Source organism: Drosophila ficusphila, unplaced genomic scaffold (assembly GCF_018152265.1).
Source record: "Drosophila ficusphila isolate 14025-0441.05 unplaced genomic scaffold, ASM1815226v1 contig_791, whole genome shotgun sequence".
In the NCBI taxonomy this organism is placed as follows: domain Eukaryota; kingdom Metazoa; phylum Arthropoda; class Insecta; order Diptera; family Drosophilidae; genus Drosophila; species Drosophila ficusphila.
In genome coordinates, this window is record NW_025064737.1 from 4,764,051 (window position 1) to 4,782,139 (window position 18,089).

At 34.4% G+C, this 18,089-nt stretch overlaps 1 long non-coding RNA gene across 1 annotated transcript; it reads right to left on the minus strand.

Moving 5' to 3' along the window:
- Positions 1-11,857: 11,857 nt before the first annotated feature.
- On the minus strand, positions 11,858-14,129 carry LOC108098500. The gene is made up of 2 exons (XR_001771848.2): positions 13,247-14,129; positions 11,858-12,571 (listed from the first exon to the last, which is right to left on the minus strand). It is a non-coding gene; the product is annotated as an uncharacterized LOC108098500 (long non-coding RNA).
- Positions 14,130-18,089: the final 3,960 nt, after the last annotated feature.

Here is an 18,089-nt window from a genome sequence, read left to right on the forward strand (position 1 = left end):
AAAAAATAAAATAAACAAGCAAAAATTATTTTTTGTAACAAGAATAAATTTTACTCAAAAAAAGCTAGGCAGCTCAGAACGAAATAAGCTTCGAATGGCCGATTAACAATTTTTAAAATGTCTTTAACATAAATCATAAAAAAAGTTGTGGGAACAAAATAATTAGAAAATTTATTAACGAACAAAAATAAACTTATCCTGCATCCTACCTGTTATAACGAAATTTTAGAATACCATTCTACCTACCACGACTCTAAATTGTTATTAAAACAAAAGAAAAGGTTTAAAAATCAAGGTTGTTTGATAGATGAAACCTAGAGGGATGTTTTGTATTAACAGATAAGGCTTTAAATATAATGTATTCCTGCCAATTTATAAAAAGCTTAGAGAAACATTTTTTGAGGTTGTTGTGAGTATTTGAGGTATGAATCACAGTGAGAAAGGAATCATGTATAGTGTTGTTTTGACCAATAACACTGGGAATATCTTTAAGTTTTGCCTAGTGGTAAAAATAAGAATCGAAAAAAAAGATGTAAGATCACTATAGATTTAAGAGGTCCTACCTTACACGTTTTCAATTTAAAGTAGTAACCCACGAACATCGAAATAGGATTACTTTTTGTTTAAATGAACCCTACCTGTCTTTATTTTAATAAAACACCCATTTTGCTTTTATTATAATAATTTTACAATAGGAAGTAGGTTTTTATGATTGATAATATTTGTGATATGTTTGGCAAGTCCTGCCTAGATAAGTGAAACAACCAAGACAACAACGTAATTTTTAGAAGTTATACCTAACATGTTTAATGTGTTCATAATTCCTCGTATTTATAAATCAATTATTGTACCTATTTGGTTCTTATCATTTTCATACCTTTGAAAAATTATGTTTGAGATATATGTTTGGGCAGGGCCCTAGGATGTTTGTTCCTTTTTGGTAGTAAAGAAATTGTGTGTGTTTAATGTGAATCCCTTTTTAAAACCCCTATTTTATTTATACTTTAATTACCTCTGTTTAAAATTACTAACAAATTTTTACCACATTCAATAAAAAACACATATTTTAAAAATCCTGCCTAATTATAACGAGTTTTCAGGATGCCGTCTATTTAATTAAACCAGAAAAATATTTCAGGGAACACCTTAGATATATGAATAGGAGCAACTTTTTTTAATCCCTATCTATTTAAAACTGAAAACCTTTTAAATTTAGCCATTTAAGCCAACGTTTAAACCGTTGAATGTTGTAGTCCTTTCTAACATATGTTGAACCTGTTCAATTTTCAGACCACCAAAATAATATTTGTGGAAAACCGTAGATTTGTAAAGTTCCAGCTTACATATTTGTAGCCAATTAAAATATTTGTATCTTTTTGGTGTAACTTTTAAAAAGCCCCTACATTTCTTAATTTCAGTTTTTGTTTTACTGCATAATTGCAGACATTAGAAAACAGTTTTAATTTCATTTTATTTATAACCAGTTCTCATAGCACCGATGATAAATTCGAGGTACACCGTCGATATGTGCAAGTCCTTGAAGATGAATTCTTCCTCACATTATTTAAAAGCATGTTTCCCATTCGCATTTTAAATTTTAAGAAATATAGCCAGCACTGCTACGGCAATATTAAAAAAAATGCACTTAGAGTGACTTGATCTAGCTGTTATTAAGGAGTACAGAATTCTGTCCAAACTTGCAATAGATATAAATTTAACTTGGATAATACGTTTTTTGGGTCAAGTGTATAATTTTACGTATTGAGCGGTTAGGTTTTAGCTTAGAAAAGCATATAAATCCAAACAAATTTTAGTGCTACGTATATCTTTCAACGTATAATATTTTTTCGTTGGCGTTGGCGGGATAAAAGTGGTTTTTTGAAGACCTTTTTTTTAATTGTTGACATGTTGTATGTTAGAATCCATGGTAATCATTTAAGTTGAATATAGTAAGAATTGATGTTTTAATAATTAGAATTTTTTTTTAATATTTACGACATCATTTTTATTTAAGACGACTTTAAATTGTTTAAGCTTGTAAAGCTTTATATTTTGCAGCGGCAGCAATAAATGCAGGCAAGGACGTCCCTTAATAATTCTATAGACTTTGTTTTGGGATGAGGATATAAGGATAATAAATAGGTTTATTTTGAGCGACGAATAAGAGCATGTATATTTTTTATATTTTTGGAAAGTATTATCGGTTGAATAAGCGCGTTTATTAATTTAATACATTCGATTCATTAGTTTTGAGGAAAATATATTCAACTATTAGTACTGTGGTATACAGTACTTCAGATAGCTGTTAAAAATATTTTTAACTCATAATTTTGAAAAGTCGGTCATGCTATAAATCTTCTTTCTTAGATTCCATATCAGATTATTTATGTGCAATTGTTATATATATCCTTCCTTTAATTCGGGCTTTCTTTTACCTTTGATAAAAATATTCATACAGATATTGCAGATCTGCTCCGATTGTTAGAAGGTAATAATTTTGGGGGGGATTGTTTTATGAGCCCTGCCTGTGAAGTTTACAACAACTACTCTCTTTATTCTGTGGTTTCATTCATCATTGATAAAGTAAACAATAATATTCGGACTTCATACAGAATTTTTAAATCCGTGCCGTGATGGTCGTGATTTTCGAATAATTATTTTTGAAAACCTTCCCGTGAGTTACCAGCATCTTGAACAATTTAATTTAAAAACACTTTAAACCCAAAACATTTATTTTTTGTACGGTCTGGAGGAGTTTTTTCAAGCTAGAGTATGTTTAGAAGAACAGGCCCAGTTTTGAAAAAATTGTTCCTCAGTAATGATGGTAAATAGACAGTATTTATGTAGATCAAAACATTTTTGCCTACTTAGATTGCATATTTTTGACTGTAGTGTTTTCGGGGAGATGAATATTATCCTTGCAACGAAAAAAGTTGTCTGTGTATAAACTCTTGTTAACTTTATTTAACACTAATCCAATTTTTAACGCATTATAACGTTTTTATTTATGTTTTGTGTAAGTTTCATATTTAACCCCGCAAAGCGCATATGGTTGCCATTGAAAATAAATCATATCTGTCTAAATTGACATTATCTCATGTATTCCTTTGATCTGAATATTTATTCCTTTGTATGCATTAGGTACCATTTAAGTCAACGTTGATAAAGTGAAATCACTAAATTAGTCAAGAGGAAACCGTTGAATATTGTAGTCCTGCCTAAAATGTTTTGAACCTTTTCCGTTTTCGGATCACCGTTGATAAAATGTTTGTGGGAAACCGTAGATTTGTGAAGTCCTACCTACCAGATTACGAGCTTACGGGAAAAACAAGTTGATACACCAAGGAACAACGTAGATATCTTGCATACCATGTTTGTAACATTTCAGCCATAAGAAAATACATTTTTGTGAACAAAAAACACTTTTTCACGATCCCTACCTATTTATTCTCTAATTACAGTACCTTTATAATTTTGAAGATTTTTTTATTTAGAAAAGAGTTGTTGTGGAATACAAAATAAGTGGAAAATATTTAAATTTCTGTCTAATAATAAGTGAGGACACACCGTAGATTTTTACAATTATACCTTAAAATACACGTTTTAGATGATGAGTTCTTTTTTCAATCCCTACCTATTGTTTTCGATTATAATACCCATTTGTTTTTAATATTTTTAATCATTTTTAAGACATATAATACTTAAGAATTATTTGAAATTTTACGAGTTTTCAGATCACCTTTGAAAAAATTAAAACAGAGAATTGTTCGTGGGGACACCGCATTTTTGTATACTCCTACCTATCAAGTGTTTAACCATTTATTGTTTGGTTCGGCAACTTTAGAATTGAATTACAATATCTATTCGGTATTTGGGACTTATGGTTACTATGGACAGTTATTGTTTCGAAGTTCATATTTGAGATTCGTTCTTAACGCCTGCCTATTTAGAATAGGATTTAAAATTACCACTGGCAAATAAGCGAGGGCACACACAAAATTAAATCATACCTAACACGTTTTTGGAGAGAAAAAATGTTGTTTAATTTCAATATTGAAAACCCGTTGCTAGATATTTTATAATTCCTGCCAGTTTTTAGATAGCCGTTGATAAATAAAATCAGGAAGTTAAACGAGGAAGCAACGATGACATTTAATTGTGTAGTCCTGCCTAGCATGTTTTTACCTTTCTAGTATGTCTTTGAATAGCAACATATTTTTAGTATCCCTACCTATTTGATTTTTTATAAATTGCATAATTTGTACCATTAGAAAACACTTGACATTCATTTTTATATTAATGATTATTTTGTACCAGTTTTCAGATCGCCGTTTACATAATAGAAACATGAAAATATAAAGGTTTATTGAGAAAACACCGTTTGCATAAAAGTAATTGGTTATGACAAATAATATTCTTGAAACCCTTTACAAGTTTTAACGTCAACATTGTTAAAATAATACCAGGAAATGAGAAAGTACCTTGTTATAATGATATGGTTTATTGGATATAATGTTTGGGATATATTTTTAAGTCCTACTCATTTGTAACGGGGGAACACCGTTGATATTTATCGTTTTACCTAATTATGATTGATAATGTTTGGGATATTCAAATTTAAATTCCTGCCTATTTTATATGGAAAACACTTGGGTTATATTTTGAAAGTCCTACCTATTTGGATCGGGGGAGTACCATTGCTAAAATGTTGTAAAGAACACAAGTGAAAATATGTTATGTTTGGAAGAGTTTTTAAAAATCCTTCCTATTTGTTACGGTAAACACCGTTGATTTTTGTAGTCCTACCTAGCTTGTAGTAATGCGTAGAGGAGTAATTAATAAAGTTTATATTTAAAATCCTACCTATTTGTAACATAGTACACGTTTGTAGCCCTACCTAAAATGTTTTTACGAGTAGAAAATTTTTTATAACATTTCATGATAGATAATGTTTGGGATGTATTTTAAAAACCCTGCCTATGTTGTGAGGAAAACACCGTTGATTTTCGTTATCCTACCTAAGATGTAGTAACGAGGGGAGTAGTATTTAAACCAGTTTATGACAGATAATGTTTGGAATATATTTTTAAGTCCTACTTATTTGTAACGGGAGAACACCGTTGATATTTATCGTCTTACCTAATTATGATTGATAATGTTTGGGATATTCATATTTTAATTTCTGTCTATTTTGTATGGAAAACACTTGGGTGTTATTTTGAAATCCTTCCTATTTGGATCGGGGGAGCACCATTACTAAAATGTTGAAAAGAATACACGTAAAATTATGTTATGTTTAGAATAGTTTTTAAAAATCCTTCCTATTTGTTACGGGGAACGCCGTTGATTTTTGTAGTCCTACCTATCATATTGTAATGAGTAGAGGAGTAAATATTAAAGTTTATGACAAATCATGTTTGGAAATTATTTTAAAAATCCTACCTATTTGTAACATGGGAACACCATACACGTTTGTAGTCCTACCTAACATGTTTTTACGAGTAGAAAATTTTTTATAACATTAATGTTTGGGATGAATTTTAAAAACCCTGCCTATTTTGTGAGGAAAACACCGTTAATTTTCGTTATCTTACCTAACATGTAGTAACGAGTGGAGGAGTATTAATAACAGTTTATGCCAGATTATGTTTGGGATATATTGTAGACCTGCCTAACATGTAGTAACGAGGGGAGTAGTATTTATAACAGTTTATGACAGATAATGTTTGGGATATATTTTTCAGTCCTACTTATTTTTAACGGGGGAACACCGTTGATATTTATCGTCTTACCTAATTATGATTGATAATGTTTGGGATATTCGTATTTAAATTTCTGCCTATTTTGTATGGAAAAACACTTGGGTGTTATTTTAAAATCCTACCTATTTGGATTGGGGTAGCACCATTACTAAAATGTTAAAAAGAATACACGTGAAATTATTTTATGTTTGGAATAGTTTTTAAAAATCCTTCCTATTTGTTACGGGGAACGCCGTTGATTTTTGTAGTCCTACCTAGCATACTGTAATGAGTAGAGGAGTAATTAATAATGTTTGGAAATTATTTTAAAAATCCTACCTATTTGTAACATGGGAACACCATACACGTTTGTAGTCCTACCTAACATGTTTTTACGAGTAGAAAATTTTGTACAACAATTCATGATAGATAATGTTTGGGATGTATTTTAAAAACCCTGCCTATTTTGTAAGGAAAACACCGTTGATTTTCGTTATCTTACCTAACATGTAGTATCGAAGGAAAACACCGTTGATTTTGGTTATCCTACCTTACATGTAGTAACGAGTGGAGGAGTATTAATAACAGATCATGACAGATAATGTTTGGGACATATTTTTCAATCCTTGTTAGTTGTAATGTGGGAACACCATTAATTTTTGATGTCCTACCTATCATGCATTAACGAGTAGGAAGTTTTTTATAACAATTTATGATAGATAATGTTTGGAATATATTTTAAAATCCTGCTTATTTGTTTCGAGGGAACACCGATGATTTTTGTAGTCCTACCTAACATGTAGCAACGAGTAAATGGGTATTTGTAACAGTTAATGGCAGAATATGTTTGGGAAACAGTTTTTAAATCCTACCCTTTTATATGTTATGGTATAACCTTTGACAAAAACAGCAGAAATTGTGCGAAGAAATCAGTGGCTTTTTAAAATTTTGAGAAATAAATAAACATTTTTTTATAGGAAGTTATTTAGTCAACTCAAAAAGGTAATTTTAAGAGGAAATATGTTTCTAACTATAAAAATGGTATAGAATAACATATATTTTCTAGTGGGGAAGTTTTTTTTAGCGGTTTCGGTTTTAAAATTAGGAAACATTTGTAATGACGTTATTAAATATTAGCTTTTAAGTTCCTGTCTGTTAAATATCCTATGGAAAATAAGCGGGAATCACTTTAGAATTTTACAGTGCCACCATATATTTTTGCACTTTTTTTAAACCAATGTCAAAATATATGTTTTTGAATAAAAACTCCTTTTAAATATCCCAGCTTTTTGTCATAAGTAGAGAGTAAGAACGTCGATGATAAACAAAACTTGATTCTTCCTCTTAATTCACTTGATAAAGTTTTTAAATCAAATTACAGTAAGTGTGCATAAAAAATGACCTTACATACTGTTATTAAATTAAAACTGTAAATAACTTAAAAAAGTATCTATTTCATTTAATAAAGTTGTTTGAAACAAACGACCGAACTAATACGATTGGAAAATTTTTTAAACAAATGTAGTAAAAAAAAGTGTCAACTTCCTAAATTTTCAGTCAGTATGTGAACGCACGATAATTAATTTTATGGCTGTTTTTTTATATTTTAGAATACTTTTACATTCCAACAAAAAATTACCTATAAAGAAATAATGTAATTTTCGGGGTGAATGTTAAGAATATAATATTGTGGAGGAAACATCGTAGATGTTGAAAGGTACTTCTTTAGCACTTTTTAACCTTTTAAATAAACTCACAAAATAGATTTTTAATAGATTAAATTTTTCTTTAATAGTGTCCTTTTGTTTTGAGTTAAATTTTGAAAGTGTTAATATTTGGTGGATAGTATTAAAGTTGATGCCTATTTTGTACCAAAGTTTAAAATTATAAGTAAACACATTCAAAAAGAGTGTGTAACATTATACGTGAGAAATATTTTCAAATTCCTGCCTACTTTTGAAGTTTTCGCCGAAACTAAATTAACACCAGGAAAAAACGTAAGGGAATAGATATTCATTTTAGACCTGCCTAACATAGGTTTGTAAGCCTTTACAACTTTTGTGATAAAAATTGTTAAATGAAAAGTAGAAAATTATATGAGAGATTACCGTGTATTTGTTTATCTCTATCTGAAATGTTTGTTTTTTTCAAGTTTTCAGTTTGATTTTTGCATACAGTTTTACATTGGGAAGCATGTATGATTTATAATTTATTGGTTTTTAGTTTAGTTGACTAGTTTTCAGAAGTGTTGAGATCATCGTTGTCAATAAAAGCCGAAAATATGGAGAAGTCACCGTTAATATTTGTAGTCCTACCTAACATATTTTAATGTGGTAAATAAAAAAATATTTTTGATTTTGATGAGATATTTGTTATAATTTAACATTAGAACATGGAACACTGAGAACACCGAAGATATTTATATTCCTACTCTAAATGTTTATACCCTTTTAGCTATATTACCTTTTTATTATTATATTATAGATAATATGATCTTTTGGATCGCCATTGATAAATTGGAGAATTTTTTTATCTTCCTGCCTTTCTTTTAAGAGTTTTTAAATCACCGTTGATTATGGAAAGTCGAGAAAAATATGCGGGGATTACCAAGGAATTTTACAGTCCTAACCAAAATTTTCAGATCACTTTTGCTGAAATAAAGGGGAAAAATATGTGGGGGAACACCATTGATATTTATAGTCCTACCGGATTGTAGTATTTACGAGAAGATATTTATTTATAACACTTTATAAAACTTAATGATAGGGACACTATTTAAAGATCCTGCCTATTTATTACGGGGGAACAGCGTTGATATTTGTAGCCCTACCTTACATATAGTAACGAATAGAGAAGTATTTATGAACGATCATGTTTGGGAATTTTATAAACCCGACCAATGTTATATGGGAAACACCGTTGATTTTTGTAGTCCTACCTAACATGTACTAACGAGTGGAGAAGTATTTTTTTGCCTATTTTTTTTTTATCAGAAACACCATTGATTTTTATATCAGTTTATGTTTGGGATATATTTTTAGGATCCTGCCTACTTTAAATGGAAAACACCTTTGATTTTTGTAGTCCTACCTAGCATGTAGTAATGATTAGAGGATTATTTATAATAGCTTATGGCAGATTTTGTATGGAATACATTTTAAAGATCCTGCCTATTTGTATCGTGGGAACACCATTAATTTTTGTGGTCCTGCCTAATATGTAGGAACGAGTAGAGGATTTTCTATTACAATTCATGACAGATAATGTTTGGGATATATTTATAAATTCCTGCCTATTTTATATAAAAAAACACCTTTAAATTTCTTAGTCCAACCTAACGTGTAATAACGATTGGAGGAGTATTTATAAGATAATATTTGGATATATTTAAAAAATCCTGCCTATTTGATACGGAAAACGCCGTTGATTTTTGTAGTCCTACCTACCATAGTAACGAGTGGTGCAGTATTTATACCAGCTTATGACATTTTTGAGATAAATTAAACAAAATCCGGTTTATTTTTTTCGGGGGAACGCCGTTGATTTTTGAAGTCCTACCTACCATGTAGCAACGAGTGAAAAAGTATTTATACCAGTTTATAATAGTTTTGTGATAAATTAAAAAATATCCATAGGAGTATTTATGAAAGTTAATGTTTGGGATATGTGGGGTAGAAACCCTGCCTATTTTTTTTTACCAGAAACACCATTTGTAACGTGGGAACATCTAAGATGTATTTAGGAGTAAACGATTTTTTATATATGTTTGGGATATATTTTTAGGATCCTGCCTACTTTAAATGGAAAACACCTTTGAAAACACCTACCTAGCATGTAGTAACGATTATAGGATTATTTATAATAGCTTATGGCAGATTTTGTTTGGAATATATTTTAAAGAACCTGCCTATTTGTATCGTGGGAATACCATTATTTTTTATGGTCCTGCCTAATATGTAGGAACGAGTAGAGGAGTTTTTATTACAATTCAAGACAGATAGTGTTTGGGATATATTTATAAATTCCTGCCTATTTTATATAAAAAAAAACACCTTTAAATTTCTTAGTCCAACCTAACGTGTAATAACGATTGGAGGAGTATTTATAATACTCTACGAAAGATAATGTTTGGATATATTTAAAAAATCCTGCCTATTTGATACGGGAAAACGCCGTTGATTTTTGTAGTCCTACCTACCATAGTAACGAGTGGAGCAGTATTTATACCAGTTTATGACATTTTTGAGATAAATTAAACAAAATCCGGTTTATTTGTTTCGGGGGAACGATTGGTGAAAGGTAATGTTTGGGATTTTTGGCATAGAAACCCTGCCTGTAATAGTTTGTGACAAATTATGTTTAGGATATGATTGAAATCCTGCCTACTTTATATGGGAAACACCGTTGATTTTATAGTCCTACCTAACATGAAGTAACGAGTGAAGGAGTATTTATAACAAATTATGTTCGAAATATAGTTTTGAAATCCTGCCTATTTATTACGGGGTAACACCATTCATTTTTACGTCATAACTAATGTGTATTTACGAAAAGGTTATTTTTAATACAATTCATATCAGATAATTTTTGGGATTTTTTTTAAAAGTTCCTGCCTATTTTATATAAAAACAACGTTAATTTTTTGGTCCTACCTAACATGTATTAACAAGTAGAGAAGTATTTATTACAGTTATTAACAGGTAATGTTTCAAATATACGTATTTAGAAAATTCCTACCTAATTGTACGTGGGAATACCATAAATATTTGTATACCTTCCTAAGATGTATTTACGAGGGATTTTTATAACAACTTATGACAGATAATGTTGGGAAACATTTTTTTAATCTTTTATATTTGTTACGGGGAACAACGTTTTATTCTTAGTCCTGCCTAACATGTAGTAACGAGTAGAGGATTTTTATAACACTTTATGACAGATAATGTTTGGGATATACTTTTATAATCTTGCCTATTTGGTATGTAACAGGGGGAACATCATTTGTAAAAGTTTTGAGTATAGTTTTGAAATCCTGCCTATTTTATATGTGAAACACCGTCGATTTTTGTAGTCCTACCTAACACGAAGTAACGATTAGAGGAATATTTATAACCATTTATGACAGATTATGTTTTGTAGTCCTGCCTAACATATGTTTACGAGTAGGGAATTTTTTATAACAATTTGTTTGGGACATGTTTTTAAGTTCCTGCCTATTTTATATGGAAAACATCTTTGATTTTTGTAGTCCTACCTAGCATGTAAGAACGATTAGAAGGTTATTTATAATAGCTTATGGCAGATTTTGTTTGGAATATATTTTAAAGATCCTGCCTATTTGTATCAAGGGAACACCTGCTGTATGTAGGAACGAGTAGAGGAGTTTTTATGACACATATGTATATATTTTAGCATCCTTCGACACACTTTCGATAGCTTATTTTTTATGTTTCAAACCATAAAATATTCACCGTTAACCTCCGAAAAATAGACATTTAAATTTCTGAAAAAGTAAAATAACCTTGTGAACTGTTTGCAAAACTTATAAAGTTTTTACAACTTATAGTTAGGGGGTTTAGATTTGTACGTATTGTATCAATATCCAGGCGGAGACTTGCTTTGAGTAGTTTGCGACCTAATAAGTGATTTTTGTAGGTTGTATTATAAATTATTTATTAGTTCAAATATTAGTATTTTATTATATATATTGTTTTCGCGTATAAAATATTGTAGAAATTGTACCCTCCAAGTGTAAGTAATTTGGTTGATTGTTTCCAGAAAAACTTCATGTATCGACGTCCTAAAAGTGTGAAGAAAATTTATTGCGAAATATACGTACTTTTAAGCTGAGCTCTTTAGCCTTCGTATAATATTTCCGATACAAACTTTTAGCGTTTAAGTGAGATCAATGGCCCTTCCTTTTAATGCAGACACATGGTCCGATTATTCGACTTGATTTGAGAACATCATAGTAATACTTGTGTGTAAGACGTGGACTATTTGTCATGTTGGTACAAAGGACCTTCCTCCATGGGATTAATTTTGGCAACGCTACGCTTAAGCTCGATGGTATAACTGAAATCGGATCTTGGCTTGAAATAAAAAATATGACGAGCAAATGTTTCGAAATTTATTTTTGGAACTTTTGAATTTTTTATTCACTTTTTCTGTGGCTTCTTCCATTATCGAGCTCTTTTGATATTCATTTTTTGCATTTTTGTTGTGGTTGGACAAGTTAAATTACATCAGTACAGGTAATTCTTAATTCGTGAAGTGTACAAAACAAAAAATTAAAAACAGTTTCTGGTATTTAAGAACAAAAGTGACACATTGTTGGTGTGGAAGTACATAAGTATCTTCCGTATTGACTTTACAACTGAACATAAGAACAAATATAGTATTTACAACCGACTGGCGGGGTATCCGACCTTGTCGGATCGGTTTCTAATCCAGAGACGATGTGTCATTGAACGGATTCAATACGCTGCCAAGTTACGGAACTGTTCGATGATAGTAAGCAAGTGAGGGCCCATCGGTAGGTCACCGGTCACCATTCATTCACCCTTAGTGGAGCAGAGAAGTCGATACACCAGTGTTCCTATAACACAATCCGCACACTCAATCTGACCGAATCGAGCACCCTGGCTGGTCCGCGACCTTTTGACATTGGATATATACGGATACGGGTATTTAATCCCAGTCGAGGTCGCAGACGCAGCTTTCGAAAAACGCTGCAATCGGGCCGAGTGCATTTTCAACACCCATATGCCGACCCATGCTCGCGCAGGGTATCGACATTTCGCGGATCGATATCAACTTTCAACGCCCAACTATAAAGTTTAGAGAAAGAAATACATATTGCTTGGTTAAGTGGTATGGCAGAGTTGCATATAGAGATGGTTACAAATAAAGTTAACAGCTAGGTAAGTGTTAAAACGACTACGAACTAGTTAAGAATGCCAGTAAAAGCGAGAGAAAAGTGGGGAGTATCGTCAGGCTGGAAAGTTTTCCACTGAACAAAACGGTAAATCGGTGGGGAGGCAAACAAAGAGCACTGAATTTACGCCACAGCGGTTTTGCGTAGCTGCCGTCGCCATCCAATTACAATACATCCATATGTAGGAGCTCTGTGTATGTATAATATATACGTATATAAATGAGTATTCCCCACAGTGGGAGCGAGAGGTAAACGGGGCGTTTGAGTACGCTATTTATAGAGAGTGAGCCAAGTGGTGGCCTTTCAATCCGGGGGTTGCAAACGAGAATCGAGAACATTCGACTTGAGTATATATCGAGTATATAGAATGCTGAAAATCTGGGAACAAATCCCAGTTACGCAACTTGATAAAATTGTGTTTTTCTTTGCAGAAAAATTAACACTCCCGGCGACGTTTGAAAACGCTTTTCGCTGGAGGTCGACTTGTGGCTATTAACTACGACTTAAGCTAAGGTTGGGCTTACGAATAGAAGTAGAACACGCTGGTTTCGCTGCTGTGTGTATATACCTGGCTTCCTATCCCAATTTTCTCAAGTCCGCAGGTCAGGGCCATCGCCTTATCGACCAATAGGGAGTGGACATCCGGACATCCTGGTTCTGCCTTAGACTGCCTAGGGTTCCACTTTCTAGCCAAACTCGAGAAACTCTGCCTCTGCAACGCCAAAAACTGCCACTGCCTGCCGCATTGCGAAATTCCCCGACGCTGACCAGCAAAATCGATGACTAATTCACGTCTTTCCAGTGGATTTCTGGGTTTCTTTGTTTCCAACTCGAGAGCAAATAACGCCCAACGTGGATCGAATTCTACGTGGGCCCTTCCGAAATTTTGCAATTCTCCTCCTGCTGCTCCTCCTCAGCGACACGATTTTCACACTTTTCCATTTCAGGATACAAAAACTACTGCTTGCCAATTGCAAGAGTGGAAATTTCTCTGTACTATTTAAATTAGTTTTTACTTCAGCTACACTGTGACTACACTTGAACACTTTTTATTTGATAGTGACGTTCTCCGAAAAAGGCGGCCCTATTTATACCCGCTGGCTGGCTTCGGGAAACATCTGCCAGTCTCTCGGGTCTTTGGCATTGGGGTTGGGGTTGGAGCGAGCACACTATACTACACATCGGACTACGTGACTCGGGCTGGTTTCTCACGCGTTTATGCATCACTATGCTACAAAACCACCCTCCATTTGAGGAAAAGGGTCGCTAAGCCCGAATCCTACTAGTTTTCTACCTGATTCTAGAATGTATCCTGTCATTGTATCCTTAAGGATATCGCAGATGCATTTAAATGTAGATCTCTTTAAACGATTGGTTGGCCTATTGAATTTCCTTTTAAGTAAAATAAGGCATTGCTAAAATAAAATAACTTTCAGGAAACTTAGCTTGACAATAAAAATAAGTTTAAACATTAACTAATATTAAGGAGATCTAGGAAAATATAATATCGTTAAAATCTTATCGCTTTTGCTAAGTCTTTTAGGCACGACACTTCTTTTAATTAGAACATTTTCTTTCAACAGTAACGTTAATGGCTGAATTTTGTTCATAGGTGTAGGCTGGAAATTTCTAGAAAGAGATAGAAAATTGTTTGTTTTTAAAGAGAGACCACCATATTTCGCTGACTCACAGAGTTGTCAATTTTCATGTGGAATATTCCAATAGTTCCGTCAACCAAAATATTTGCAAATCTAAATAAGCAATGATTTCATGAAACTCGAAATTATATAAAAACATCATATATGTGTATATAGTTATTTGTTTTGTTTTTGAAGAAATATTAAAACCCATTTATACATTTATATTCATTTTAGGAGCTCTAAAGAGTTTAACAGTATTAGATTAGCTCAAAATAACGGAGAAAACGAAAACACCAGCAAATATAGTATACAATATTATTGTTTGCGTATATTATGCATTTTTTAGCCAATAATCTTTTGTGTTAGTTTTCTTTTACTGTTTTTTTGTACTCTTTATTTCACTAAATCAATAAATATTTCGGTCAAACGCGCCACATTTTATTGCGTTGGCAGTATTTGGAACTACTGTGGCAGAGAATGGCTGTTAGTTTAAAAAACGGCCGCACATAACATGGAAGAGTCAATGGCGCTACTGCTGAAATGTGAAGTATAAGTTGAATAGAAGAGTTCGTATTTTTCATGTGATTTCCATGAGTTTTCGGAGAAGTATATTTAGGAGTCTGATATTTCCCAAATAATAAAATCGAGAGTTAGCGACAACGCCTTTTAAATATTTTTGGAAATAAATAATTTAAATAATTCTCAAAAAACTTGTTTTAGACCGCAAAGATTTTTTGGAAACCCTTTGCCCAACCCTATTTTGGAGAAGTCGAACTAGTACAGAATTTCTACGATCCAGATAATGGTAAGAAGAAATGCCTAAAAAAAGGAAAAGTAGAAAACTACTTTTTTAAGTTTTTATTATCATTGACAAAAAAAAGTAAAGTAAAATTAAATAAAAAAATTCAAAACATTTACAAATTTCAAAACCACTTAAAATAAAGTTGTTTTTTCAAGCATAAAGCCAAATCCCCTTTGCACAAATCTGTATATTCCCATGTTAAAATTTTGGGTCGTTGCCGCAGTGTACGGTGGCGAGTGGCAAATGTTTGCGAGTGCTGAACCAAACACAAGGTTTTTGAACCTTTGGCCGCTGGGCCAGCGAGCAGGAAAGCCAGCTGTTGCAAACGCAGGCGCATCCTGAGCACAGGCGACCTCGGGGAGGGTTGGCTCCTCGGAAAGAGAGAGGGCTTCCGAATGAGTGAGTGGCTCGGCGAGTGAGTTCCTGGTTATCCTTGAGCAACAGAGTGCTCAGCTCGGAGCGGCCAAATGAATGCTAACGAGCTGAGCTGCTGAACGAAACTTGAAAACTGCCATTAAACTTCAAACAAAAAGTATGCAAACTTTGGATTATTTTGTATCGGTCGACAGAGATTTAATTGCCGACCCAGCTTAGGCAAGAGCGGAAGGATCTCCGCATTCCGCCATAAAGCCAAGTTGAACAATCACGAGGAACATAATCATAAACAAACGGACAGGCGAAAGCAATTGACACGAGCAACGAACAAACAAAAGCGACAATAGCATAATGGAGGCAGGAGATGCACGGAAATTGCGTATACGCCGTGTGGCCCTCTTGTTGCTCTCGCCTTTTGTTTCGTTTCCTGCCGCCCGCTGCCTGCTGCCTGCCGCCTGTTGTGGCACGCAACAAACAATGGCCAGCAGTCAAATGGCATAATAAACGTATTTATGAAGGGGCCCGAAATGAGCATATGATGAATCCCCCATGAAACCCCAGCCGGAGGTGAGTGGTTAGTGGCTTGTGGTTATGTGTGGGTCTGTTGGCACTTTTTCGGACCACGCAGCCTCCCACTCGGTCGCCCTGACATTTCAGCGATCCAACCTTGGATATTGCCAAATGTGGTCCTTCAGTTTTAAGCCTACAAAGTTGTGCGCTAAGCCTGCGAAAAGTACGGAACGGGAACGGCAGAGAACTACGGTCGCAAAAACATATAGGAGAGCTCTGTCATTGCATTTGAGGGCCGTTGGTTCAGCGCTCACCGAGTACATAGGCGACAAGGACGACTGAGCGAGCGGCCGAGTGGGTGGGAGCCTCACTGCCACCCATTTCCCCCCGCTTTCCCTCCCCATTAACGAACTCGAACCCGAAGAGCCGAAGATGCGGCGGAGGCGACTGAAGGCGGGCGCGGTTTGGCAACAGGGACCTACATTCCGTCGTATCCTGTCCGTCGGCAGCCGTCGGCTCGAGTTGGCCTGAAAAACGAGCTGGCGCGGCCACGGAGCCAGCAGTCCTCATTCAGACGCGAATCCGTTGACAACGCGGTCGCCCAAAGGGGCGGATATCCAGCAATATCCATTCCAGTGGCCAAGCATCGGCGGCCCACAACATCGCTTCACGGAAACAACGACCACGCGTAGTGTTAACCTTTCGAGTGTCCGCATCCAGCGGATTTATCCGGGGGAGTTTGCCTGTGTTTGCTTTCCCCAGAAGGCGTGGGAGTGCAGAATGAATGGGAGTTCTCCTTCGCGGCCTGCAATTCTGGTGTGCAGTTCTCTTGGCGAACAGTTTAATTAGTTGCCCCACGCCTGATTTGTCAACGCCTCGCTGTTGACACTTGGTCGCACGCCCCATTGCCCCATTGCGCCCCAGGGACGACGGCTAAGGACTATCGGCGGTGGCATCTCCAGCAAGACGGCTAGATGGCCAGCAGGCATGTCAGCTCAATTGGGTCCTAAGCACTTTCACGCTCGAAAAGCAAGAAGGAGCCCAATCCAATTGCGAAGGGATCGCCAGCTGGGGAGTTACACAGAAAAGTGGATTTTGTACCTTGGCTATCAGCAGTTTAAACTTTCATGAGCGAGTGGCTTGTCGTTTCCAAATAAATATGCTTCCCTTTTTTGGACGTGCTTGTGTTTACTGAGAAGTCCCCCGTTTAGATGGTAATACGTTTCATAGTAAGGCAGGTTGGGTTCAAACCCAATTTAGAATCCTTAAAATTCATTGGAAGCACTTGCCAAAATGTAGCAGCAAAAATGATAGTTGAAAAGAGCTTATAGATATTCCGAACACAGTTAACACCTTTTAATTATTTAAAGGAAATTCAATATTAAATTTAATTAAAAATGATTCAATCACAGTAGGCCATAAATAACGTTATGACCTGTTAAATTTACAGTCAGATATATATCTTGAATTCTGTTTAATAACAGGGTAATTAATTTGAAAGAGACATACATAAATATTAACAATACTCATTTGTGGCCAAAGTCAGTGAATAAAAGCTTTGGGTTTAGCTCCATTAAAAGTATAAATGTCAGCCGAATGTTAGTGCCAAAATCAGGGAACTAGCCGCGGTATTAAAAGAGATTTTATTGTTGTAGTGAAAAACCCCAGAAGCAAAACAAAAAAAGCTGGATTTTTTTCCGTGCTCGGATTGAATTGTGTGCCGAGGGGTCCTCAGTCGCCAGTTTGTCTGATGTAGACACTCCCATGGAGCCATGGAGCACAAAAGAATGTCGCCTGGCTTTTCGTTTGTTACCAATTGTTTCGCTGTTTGACTGTTTTTACTGCTCCACTGCTTACTGGCAATTTTTCGGCACTCAATCGAAGAGTGCTGCGTGCGTTTGGCAGTTGTGCTTAATGGAATTTTTATGCGCTGCTATTGAGTTGCTCAATTGCTCGTTGTTGGCTCGATGTTTGTTCGCCGATTTTTGAGGTCAAAGTGCACGCTCGCTGCCTTTTCAATTGTGCCAAAAACAGCAGCCGAACGAACGAACAATGGGCGAAATGGCATTAAAATTAATTAGCGA